Source organism: Haliotis cracherodii, unplaced genomic scaffold (assembly GCF_022045235.1).
Source record: "Haliotis cracherodii isolate W230 unplaced genomic scaffold, xgHalCrac1.p SCAF_1, whole genome shotgun sequence".
In the NCBI taxonomy this organism is placed as follows: Eukaryota; Metazoa; Mollusca; class Gastropoda; order Lepetellida; family Haliotidae; genus Haliotis; species Haliotis cracherodii.
In genome coordinates, this window is record NW_027266264.1 from 17233086 (window position 1) to 17244928 (window position 11843).

At 38.6% G+C, this 11843-nt stretch overlaps 1 long non-coding RNA gene across 1 annotated transcript; it reads left to right on the plus strand.

The window, feature by feature from the left end:
- Window positions 1–8162: 8162 nt before the first annotated feature.
- On the plus strand, window positions 8163–11779 carry LOC139461088 (uncharacterized). The gene is made up of 2 exons (XR_011652872.1): window positions 8163–8386; window positions 10744–11779. It is a non-coding gene; the product is annotated as an uncharacterized lncRNA (long non-coding RNA).
- Window positions 11780–11843: the final 64 nt, after the last annotated feature.

Here is an 11843-nt window from a genome sequence, read left to right on the forward strand (position 1 = left end):
TTGCCTCACCTTTTCGGACATACCCTTTTCGACCAAACACCAAATGGCCTGGCGGGCCCGTGCGCGAAATACGCATATGTCGGAAGCGCACGTTAAATTCCTAATTTAAGTAAGTAACTTAAAACAAGAACTGCAGTTAGATCCGCTATCTGTCATAGATCTCCTAAAGCCAAGAGATGCAAAAGCGAAGGCCAAATAACTCTATTTCTGAGAGATGGACAGCTACTCGAACGTATATAAACAGAGCAGCCAAGAATAAAAAATGAAATTATATCAATATACTAAAATAGAAATCATATCAATACAAAAACAGAAATTATGTGAGTACCAAACTCACAATAGATATGTGTACCCTACTCACGCACATCAGTCCCAAAGAGGGACAGGTCAGCCGAAATTGCTTAGGCAGCTGAAGGCGACCTCTTAAACACTTAACGCAACAACAACAATCAATACGTAATATACTTAAACAGAAGTACAAGCCAAACTTGGATCAGTGAAGAAGCCTGGTGATGTGGACTACTTGAGTTATAAGTGCGTCTTACCGTTAACACAGTCATCTCAGACTTATAGGATACCAGTGTAAATATTCATTAATAAATAGAAATTAAATCTACAATGTGTAACTAACGGCCATAATCAATCTGTAATTGTAGCTGTGTGATAACATCTTTGTACCACAGAAAAGTATTACTTCTCAAAAGTAATGAAGAATGAGAGAAATAAGCTCGGGAAACACATTTCGGTTCTAAATTAACATTCCTACTCCAGACTTCAGTTTATCCGAGGCGATCAGACCAAATTAACAAATTAAAGGGGCAAGTGTTGGGGGATTAGAAATCCTTAAAAGGGGTATAACGGTATATTGACCTTCGGGTAGACATCCTGAGCTTGAAATGACATAGATCAAAGACAAATAAATAACAAAAAACATTGAACTAATTAACGACAAGCGTCAGCGAGATACAGAAAGGAATGCTGAGCACAACACCAAATTGCAAGTGATGTTACGCACTAGTAATCATTGTTTACATATAAAAGCGAAAACTAACCTGTGGGTAAATATAACATTTATTGACAGAAAGTGTAAAATATGTAATAAACAGTGCGTGGGAGACTAAAACCAGGATGTATCGCTATTGACGTTGAATATCCTTGTTATAAGAATGAAACGAAATTGGACTCTTAGACAAATATTATTGTGTTAATCCTATTTGTTATAACTTTCAGATTTTACTATCGCAGCCAGTAATGAGACGTGTATACTATCTATTTATTAATTTTCAGTGATTCATTCATATCATTTTTATTGCAGTTTTGTATTTTACGCCCAATGGAATCTGTTTCGGCAGATCGTTTTTTTCCCTGGCGTTGACGTTATATATTAGTCCCATGTTGCTCTATTGAACGTCGATGCCTGTGTTGCATGTCCATGTAGTGTTTTTGTTGTATATCTGTGAGTTTTTTTGTGGAATATAGATTGGTTGAGAAAAAACCTTTTAAATGACTTTATAAAGAACGCTACCTAATACACCATCACCCAGGAAAAACGTCCACGTAGATGTTTAGCAATGAGGAGAATTGCAACAAAGGATTAAGCTCACGCTCAACTCGACAATCAGCAACCAGCACGAGCAGCACCCTCCGCGGAGAAATGGCGAATCTTATTTAGTCAACTAAAGGACCAATCTATATCATAGTCCCTGAACCATATTATTTTCTCTTCTGTCCAGCCCTAGCTGTAATGCTGTAACCTAAATGAAGCATGTCCAGATTTTTACGCAAGTTCTGAATCTCCAATCCTACTGGGATTTCTTTCAAAGATTGGCAAATCGCATCGGGGATAGTATCACGCAAACAATAAAGTCTTTGATAGGCATTTAGAAGTTGGAAGAAAATAGACACCTTTCATGGATAATAAATTATTTTTATTCTTTTCAACGACCTTTCAGAGCTAACCCATGCCCCTTCCTCGGGTGAATACTAAATAAGTATATATATATATATATTATTATTAAGTAGGATTGGGTTAAAGGCCACATGCCTATACAATACAATTCTATTTTCAGGAGTGGCTGCACATAATGTTCAACAGTTCATATTCTAAATAACATAGAACGACAAATGTGCATTGGTAGATTTTAGGAGTAGAATTTTCAGTTGCTGGCTTGATCGATATATTTTTGTGTTGAGTGGGATGTACATTAAAAGGCAGTTTCATATGTGTACTTCTTAGATAATCGTATTTTGGACAAACCAAAAGAAAATGCAACTCATCATCAATTACATTTAAATCACATTGCTGACAAATCCTCAATTCTCTGGCTATGTTTCTTTGTCTTCCTGCTTCGTCTACGAGTCTACTAGAGCTGCAACTAAATTATGCTGGAGCTATTTTAAATCAGTTTATTCTTTTAAAATTGATATAAAATAAATAGTATTCAGGGGCATAGCAATATTGGTAAACCTAATTTATCAAATGTTGAGAGCAGAACATCTACCGGTAGTTTGAAGTTCCGAGCAAGTTTCAGTAGTGAAAGTGAGGCTTTCATACCTCAGCAATGTACTTTACAGCAATATTTAGATGTCCATTTCTTTGTAATATACTTCCTAAGTATTTATACTTATCTACGACCTCTATTGTCTTATTTATGACATAAATTGTTCCTCATAACTCGTTGCAGGGCCAATTCTCAAAACAGTAACTTTAGTTCTATCAAAGATTACATTCAGTTTCGGTATTTCGCAATATTTGTCAAAATGGTCAATCGTAAGTTGTAAATCTACAATGGTTTCTGCTGGACGAACGAAACCGTCCCCGTACAAAAGAACTAGAAGTTTAAGATACAGTGTTAGGTTATGAGTAACAGGGGTAAGTTGTATTTCACCACAGAAGTTTTTTTGTCTTTAAAAAGGTGTCCAAGTCATTCAGAAAAATTGAAAATAGAAGTGGGGACAGATGTCCACCTTGGCTAAGCCCAGACGAAGAAATCTGGTTTACCATTTTTTACCATAACACAGGCTTTTATATCGTTGTAATATTTTGTATCAAAGTGAGTATTTAGTCATTTTCTTACGTTTCTTAATACATAGGACGGTGGGGTAGCCAAGTAGTTAAAGCGTCTGTTGGTTGCTAAAAGTGGCGTAAAACAACACTCACTCACTCTAATTGCAATGCTTCATTTGATTGATAAGGTTTTGAAGAATGAAAACAGTATCTACTGTGGAAAAACCCTTCCTGACACCAGCCGGAACATGTGGAATTAATTCATAGTGGTAATAAAATTTAGTTAAGCTGTCGTTTAGTATACCAGTAAAAAAATTACCAAATCAGCTCAAAATGGAAATTGGTCGATATGAGACGGGATCCGTAGGGTTACCATTTTTCTAAACAATGGGTTTTTATTAATACCATGTAGCCACGATTCCTGAAATATTCCAGTTTCAAGTACAGGATTAAAGTACTCGATGCTAAAATGATATCAATGTTGACGACGAATTGAATAAATGTTCATTCAGTATAAGGTCTGGTCCTGGCGTTTTATTTCGTTTTAGTTTCTGTAACGCTGCCCTGACTTCGTCTGATATTATATGAGCATTAAGTACAATGTCGTCGTATTATGGAATATCCATGTCAAAATATGGTTCTGCGTTATCTTCAACACGTTCAATACTATTTTCGTTTATATGCTAAAATTAATCATGAAATGCTTTTAGTGGTACCGGGTTGTTATTGTTGAGTTTTTAGCAATTTCCAATATTGCTTTGATGATACATTATGAAATTTTCGTAGTGTCAAGCCCAATGTGCACAGTTTCTGTCCTGATGTATTTATTCAGTCTTTTTATAGTCTTTCCTGGCTTTACTTAAAAGAGATTTGTTGGCTTTAATCTTGTTTACCTGGTAATGTTTTGGTATTTTTTAAAAAAAGTGTTTATGTTTGCTCTTACATTCATGGCCAAACCAAGGTTTACTACAACGGCGCCAGCTGTTACTGCGTGTAGTGATCTTGACCTTATTCTGAACATCTGATTTCCGCGCAGATTCAAACAGCACGTGCCTGATCGCCTGGGCCACTTCATTCATTGCCTTCACAGGATTGCCTTGACTTCCCGCAGTGACCTAGCTTTAAGACTCAAAGTGTTTACATCATCAGCTGCAATGTTTCTCATGGATTCATCGGCCTTATAGTCATCAGATTTGCCTGGTTTATTTTCGGAATCGTCTGTAATAGTGTAGGTAAGTTTAGTATCCGGCACTACTCTTGGAGACTTGTCGTTTAATACATTCAGGTTATATTGTACTGGGCTGTGTACATCTGACAACGGAGGGCAAAATTCTGAAGAAATTACATAATCTACTGTGCTTCCACCTTTGCGAGCAGTTTTACCGTGAAATCTATCTGAACCAAGTCTGCCACTACAATGAATAAATTGTGACTATGCATAATTCAATCATTCTAAATCCATAGTTATTTGGTTTACCAGTTTGGGAATTCAAAGTCCGAGTTCAGTTCTGACGTCATGTCATCATCATCACATCTAACTTGTCTATTGCTATTTTCACCCACAATACTGTTTCATTGTCATAGTGAAGTCACATATTGACAAATCTTTTACTGTTAAAGCTATTCCACCTGAACCTCTGTTGAAGGATTTTCAAGGAAGGAAAATATTGACGGAAATATATTGTATAACCACTGATTTTAAAAATCATTTGGTAAAACACTCTGAAGGGTAATTCCTCAATATTTGTTTGCATCTGTACATAAACCACATTTGTGTAGTGGAATAATCACACCAGTAGTCCACTCTTTTGAGAAACATAATATAATAAGACGTTTCTAACATCATATTAATTCAAAGAGAACACATTGAACCCGTAGGCATACTGAAGCGTAGTCGAATTGGCGTGGTGGCATTATGAGAATAACCCACAGTTTTTAAGAGTAATGGGTGCCAGACTTAATCATTGTCCATCTTCCCGTAGCAAGAGTGTTAACTGACTTTAAAAGTCCAGTTTCACCCTTGCCGAACTAGGCTGGAATTCCTAGGCTCGATCGTAGCGCCACCACTGGCTATTACGAGTTATGCCTCTCCTATGGACCGATCAGATTCCACCTCTCGTATCACTCGCATTTGTTTTAAACAAAATGGCGGCGCCCCGTCAAGACGATCTGATCAAGATCTATATTGTGATCAAACGCGAAGTGCATCAAATCACGTGAGCACCTTAATTAAAACATGAAAAGATATGGAAAATATTTGTGACACCAAGTTGGCGGTGCACATGTTTTGCAAATCCTGCATGACAGTTTACGAACCGAATTTCGGTTTCGTTGCCCAATTTTGATTGGACCATGCATAGACTCGTTAGTCCAGCCAAAATCTAACTCCATAATACCAGCCTAGTCCGGCAAGGGTGGAAACTGGAATTTTTAAGTCAGATAACTCTCTTGCGTCGGGAAGATGACCATTGTCTTTCTCTGCGTACACTTCACAGATTTTTAATTTCGGCATGAAATAGGTCCCCGATTCTCAGTATTGAACAGAGTGTATGGTGTTTTTTATAGTTGGTGGATAAAGCCAGAAAGAATGAAAAGGCTACATTGTTGAACAATTTGAGACATCAAATACAGTACTCGCCCATTATTGATAACATCCCCATAACACAATACAATAATGACGCATTTGAGACACCACCCCACGTGGTATAACCCGATACAATAATCACGCATTTGAGACACCATCCACGTGTTATAACCCAATACAATAATGACACATTTGAGACACCACCCTACGCGTTATAACCCAATACAATAATGACGCATTTGAGACATCACCCCACGTGTCATAACCCGATACAATAATGACGCATTTGAGACACCACCCCACGTGTTATAACCCAATACAATAATGACACATTTGAGACACCACCCCACGTGGTATAACCCAATACAATAATGACACATTTGAGACACCACCCAGCGTGTTATAACCCAATACAATAATGACGAATTTGAGACCCGGCCCAAGGTGTTATAACCCAATACAACAATGATGCATTTGAGACACTACCCCATGTGGTATAACCCAATACAATAATGACACATTTGAGACACCACCCCACGTGCTATAACCCAATACAACAATGACGAATTTGAGACCCGGTCCAAGGTTTTATAACCCAATACAATAATGACACCTTTGAGACACCACCCCGCGTGTTATAACGCAATACAATAATGACACCTTTGAGACACCACTCCACGTGGTATAACCCAATACAATAATTACACATTTGAGACACCACCCCACGTGTTATAACCCAATACAATAACACATTTGAGACACCACCCCGCGTGTTATAACCCAATACAACAATGACTAATTTGAGACCCGGCCCAAGGTGTTATAACCCAATACAATTATGACACATTTGAGACACCACCCCACGTGCTATAACCCAATACAATAATAACACATTTGAGACACCACCCCACGTGTTATAACCCAATACAATAATGACGCATTTGAGACACCACCCCACGTGGTATAACCCAATACAATTATGACACATTTGAGACACCACCCCACGTGTTACAACCCAATCCAATAATGACGCATTTGAGACACCGCTCCACGTGTTATAACTCAATCCAATAATGACGCATTTGAGACACCACCCCACGTGGTATAACTCAATACAACAAGGATGCACTTGAGACACCATCCCGCGTGTTTTAACGCAATACGATGTTGATGTGTTTCAGACACTACCATAGGTGTTACAAACCCATACACCAATGACGCTTTTGATCCCATTATTTGGAAAAATATATTATCGTAATGTAAGTCGAAGGTAACTGAAGTTGAAGGCAAACTGAACTATTTCTTTTCCTTCAAATGTACAATACTGTGGTCTTGTGTGTATCCAGATTTACACCAACGAACGATCGGGCTGATGGAGGTTCGGACGAATAGAATGCCGTTCGAAGGATGTCAATCTCAATATCTCGGCCCAAACACTTCTTTCGTAGTTCACTCAGCATAATTGATAAATGCTACTAAGTTTGATGACTCGAGGTCAGAAGGGATCCCTTTTTGAGAAAGAAGTTCCGGATCGCAAGTTTTTTCTGCAGTTATTGTGGAATATCATTCACAATTTTGTCAGAATCGCGGAAAATAGGATACCACACACAATTATTACAGAAACTGTTGAAAGAAGGGCCTCAGAGTTTTGAGCATTTTTTAGACTCGTGTTGATATATTTCATATCAAAAGACATTTGGGTGAGATTCTCTGTTTATCAGAACAAAGATATATGTATTTTTCTCCACATCCTACTACACAGGAAGGTTCAGTCGTTCCGGAATCATGTGACGTCATCCACTGCAACATTGGTAGCCCTTAATAATGTTATTCAAGTCATTCAAGCATGGCTTTGTTTTTCTGTTAATTCATTTTTCAAGACGTCTAGCAGTAAATGACTACCCAAAGGGCGCTGTGTCTGGTCTGGACGTACACAGGAGGAAACACACCGGGGAACAACGCCTCTCCTTATCTCAGGACCCGTGAAGATTCCGGGGTAGAATAGGTCTTCAGCAACCCATACTTGCCGTTAAAGACGACTATGCTTGTCGTAAAAGGCGACTAACGGGGTCGGGTGGTCAGGCTCGCTGACTTGGTTGATACATGGCATCGATCCCAATTGGGTGGATCGATGTTCATGATATTAATCACTGGATTGTCTGGTCCAGACTCGATTATTTACAGACCGCCGTCATATAGCTGGATTATTGCTGAGTGCGGCGTTAAACAACAAACCAACCAGCCAACCTTATCTCAGCCTCGGATCAATTAGTTATTCACCGAGAGCGGTTTACGGAATCCTGGCCACCTGAAAATGTGTTGTTACTGTATCATATCACTTTAAACCACCTCGCTGCTATTTTCATTCCTGTGTTATGGACACTTTCTTATGTTAAATACTAGTAACAGTATGAAACTGATGTCTGGTCGAAAAACAACTCCGAAAGCAGCATGAAGATACGATCCGCACTGAACAGTGACCAAGCTCTCTCACACACACAGGTAGCGTTCTTATCTCCCCTTCAATAACCTATGGTCGATAGGTGTCGCTGTTTAAGTGACTGTAATACAGAAAATATGGCGTAATAACAAAACTTCCTGTTTAGGGGGGTGGTATTTCACCGTATTTTTGTCGTATTCAGGTACAAGAAAGCATAAGGCGTGCAATTCAGTTGTCTATTGCAATATGCACTCAAATAACTGCTAGGAAAAAATGAGTATATTTCCAGGCCTATTACGCCAAATGCAAAATGTACTTGGCGACATACTTGGTCCCGCTACCGGACCAGCACAGGGCAAGTTCATTTATTTTAATTTCATCCTTCTTGTACAAAATCGATGATAAGTTATCTATATCTTTTTCTTCCCTTTAGTCAAACTCATGTGCCACTGTAGCCAGTCATCTGGTAGCATTTAGTCAAAATCACTTGTTCATGGGATGTCTACAGTGTGTATTGTCGTGGGTATATGAAGGGCGCTCAAAACTATCACATACTGAATCAGATAAAATAGATTATGTACCAGGATTGTTAACATACAGTTGATGCAACAACACGCAGTGGTGATAATGTATACAGTGCCGTAGCCGTAGGGGGGGGGGGGGGGGGGGGTGTTGTAAAAAGTGTTTATTTGAATAAAATACAAATTTGGGACAAGTGGTACTTGGACAAATATTTGCGCCCACCCCCTGTCAAAAAAAAAGTTAACTACGCCTTGGTAAACAGGTTGCAGAAAGTGATGATGTCAGAATATTCCTGGGTATCAAATTCCAAAGATGATATATGAGCACAAAATATGAATACACATACTATATATAATCATACAACAGTTAGTTTATGCACACGTGTGTTCATAATTGTGCTGACGTTTACATACAACCTTAGACAAGTTATTGCACAATGTTGTTAATTGTGTCTATGGATATAAGGTATAGTACTTATGGAATATGGTACACAGATTGTACTTATAGTAACAATAAGAATATTTCCACACATAGTATTCCAACTCTTCAATCATTTCAAGTCCATATGAGGACAGAAGGTCGCCTCGTGGTTATAGCGTTCGCTCGTAATGCCGAACGACTGGGTTCGATTCCCTTCATGGGACAATATGTGAAGCCCATTTCTGGTGTCCCCCGCAGTGATATTGCTGGAATATTGATAAAAGCGGCGTAAACCCAGACTCACTCTCCCAAGCCCATATGTTAAAACTTGCATCGTGAACAATATCACAAGCGGTAAACCAGAAATGACGTTCACACAGTGAACTCATCGGAAATGAAAGCAGGATATCCTCGATGGTCAGTGACAGAAGCGTCCGTTTACAAGAGCAGAAACACTTGAGTATGCACAGTCTTCAAAGTCGCTATACTTCAAGGCTGTCACTTGTATGCCATATATACATTCAGCATGTCACATTTCAATTATGAATGTTATATGGGTAATAATCTTTTCTTACTATTTTTATTTTTACATTGGAAATGGTTTGTCTTTCCCTGGAACCTACATCATAAATTTCTTGAGTAAAATTGATACAGGACGAGGATGGTGTGTGGAAGAAGATACGCAAGCATGGTTATAAAGGGAATATATAACGTTGTCCTATTCAGTGTGTGTGTGTGTGTGTGTGTGTGTGTGTGTGTGTATGTGTGTGTGTGTGTGTGTGTGTGTGTGTGTGTGTGTGTGTGTGTGTGTGTGTGTGTGTGTGTGTGTGTGTGTGTGTGTGTGTGTGTGTGTGTGTGTGTGTGTGTGATACTGAGATACCATGCCGCAGTTTAACATGAATACCCCCACCTAGCGGCACAGTATACACAGTATACTGACTCCAGTCCTTTTAGAAAAAAACGCGTGCAGGTAATTACAGCACCATCACAAGCGTGTGTGGCTACAAAGTGACTCAAGACTATGTACGTAGTATGCTGAGGTTAGCAGAGTAGCATATTTGTTTTTGATGTCGACTGTTTCACATTTGTTAAAATTATTCGACTGAAATTAGAATTTCATTTAATTTGCTTTGAAACACTTATTCTATGGGATTGCAATAAGCATCACACACACACACACACACACACACACACACACACACACACACACACACACACACACACACAAACACACTAGCATATGATGTATCATTAACATACATGTATGTCACATATTTCATGGGCGTTTACTTTTTTGCTGATTAATCATTTGTTTGAATATTGAATATAACTCATACACCTCTGGTCCTTTTTGGAGTTTTAATATTTATGATCGAAATGATATTTTATATTGATCGGTACGATCGGTACGAAAACGACTGAATAAGCCTATGTCATAATGAAACGCCAGCAACACGTTTATGACAGGAACGAATGCGTTAAACTGTAAACCATTTTATGAAATACGAACATCTTCTGAAAGTGGCGTCGAGAAGCTAGTGATGAAAGCTGTTTCATGACGAATGAAGTGTGCCTTTTACAGTAGCGCATATTGTAATACGTCCATATTGTTCTTCATAATTAATGTTAATTCGAAAAACTAAACTAGTATGTTCAGATAAACACTCTATGTGATACTGCATTCATACTTATGGTTCCAAGAGGAAAGTTGTTTCTGAATGCATTTCCTTCTTGGTATGTCATATACTTTCATTGAATTGTTATTTTCAGATAAGCAGTCATGTCCAAGCAACCCTGTGCAGATGGGTAACTGTGAACCATACACTACTCTCTACCACGCTGTGCTCATATACGATAAGGATGACGAAGACGACGTCTTGACACTACAAACACGTCTAAACAATATAGTTCTCCGTCACGGTATACACGCGAAGGTGGCACTGCTAGATGACATAGAAGCCGACGGAGGAACGGAAATTGCATCATTCGATGCGTGTTTCAAACAATGTGTTTTATTCTTTTTATTCATAACGAAACCATTTATGCAAAACCGCTATGATAAATGGAAGTACGAAGTGGGACTGACTATTTCCCTGGCACATGGATCTAATAGAGACCGGGAACCTTTTGTTATTCCGATTTTCACAGACAATAAAGATACAGTAGGTTATCTTAAAGATAAACCTACGCTCACAGCTGTATCTGGCATCACATATCGCGGCTGTGAATGGAATCAGGGCGTGGAAAGAAGCTTCCGCAAAAACTTGGAGAAGGCACAAGAAAGACGGCATGTCAAACTAAATGGGACTTCAGTGGATCAACCAGACTGACAACTTCTTTGATAGGCATTTAGAAGTTGGAGTACCAAGTAAGGATAAGAACTTATGGATGAACAACTTCTTTATTACAATTAAGAGCAACGTTTCGGTGTAGGTTCTAACACCGTTATCAAGCAAGTGACAGACTGACAGTTGATGCAGTGTTCCATTAACACATCACACGATCAGTTGTTCCTGTTTGGACAATGACTTGTGACTTCTAACAAAGGTGGTGTGGTACTCACTGTGAATATTTCCAAGGGAGCTGACGATGAAGTACGAAGGTACCCTAATCCATCAACAGTAGCAGGAAGTATTGCCGCGCGCGCGCTTCGGCGTCATGTAATGTGGCGTGGAGTTGCATTACATAAACGAGAAACTTTCTTTCGTCAACATGAAGTATTCTTATGTGATACATAAATCATAATAAACGCGTATGTAAATATGAATTTTTTTTCTTCATAATAAATGCATTTGTAAATAATATAGTACGGGTTTTTTTATCTGTGGAGTTATAATAATAGACGTCAATGCGTCAGTAATTCCAATTGA